We start from the raw sequence: 995 nt of genomic DNA on the forward strand, positions 1-995 counted from the left end.
ATTGAAAGAATAAATATACAGTCACATAATGTCAGTGATTCAGAATGATGTGTTATAAGTGTCAATTCTTATAAACTGTGGTGGCAGAGGTTAGAAAAGTATCTTAGATTATTTTTCCAGTCCATGTATAAAGGTGATTCAATATACTCCCTTAATTCCAAAAGACGTACCTAAAAAGAATACAACTTACAGTATATTTGCAGAGCACCTCTTGCAACCACCATATATAACACTTCTATAGTGAACTAGTTACTGGTGACAGCTGGCATAAAAGTTTTCTCCATAATTACAGTCAGTTCAGAAATTTTCTATGATTCTAAATACTACGGACAATGAAGTAAAGAATCTTAGCTCATACATGCTTTATCAGCATAATTTCTGCTGACAACAGACATATAGGAACAAACAAAAATCATTTATCCCAGTAACATTCTTGTGCATCTCAGTTTACTTCAAATATAACTCAAAATAAAGTTAACCCTGAAACTTCTGTAGCTACAGGAAGAATTGTATTGATACTGTGTAAAATAAACCAAGCAAATGAGAAAAGAGCAAGCAGAACCACATAACTCCGGATAAATAAGAACCAAAATCAATTTTTCAGACTACCTGTCATACGTCTGTATGCAGTGGTGTGTTCTGCCACCTGAGAACTGGGCTTGGTTCTAGCACTCAGCAAGGAAGTACAGCAGAATACACACAGCAAGAGATGATCTTGCAGTTTCTAAGACAAATTGCATTGATACACAACCATGCAAAACCTTTACCTACAAACCCAGCATTACAGCTAAGAAAATCCAAGAGGAACTAAGGGTTTGACCCAGAGGACAAAAGAAACTCTCAAAGGGAGTAGATGCATGTAGAAGTTCGGGACCAGGATGCTCTGCCAAAAGAACCTTCTAGAAAGCAGAGGACACTGGCATTCACTCCTTTTTCTTTTTTAATTTCTTCCTAGGGAGAGACTCAGTTAAATGTGTTTACTTAAAATCAGTAAA

This window comes from Acanthisitta chloris, unplaced genomic scaffold, assembly GCF_000695815.1.
Source record: "Acanthisitta chloris isolate BGI_N310 unplaced genomic scaffold, ASM69581v1 scaffold9473, whole genome shotgun sequence".
Taxonomy (NCBI): domain Eukaryota; kingdom Metazoa; phylum Chordata; class Aves; order Passeriformes; family Acanthisittidae; genus Acanthisitta; species Acanthisitta chloris.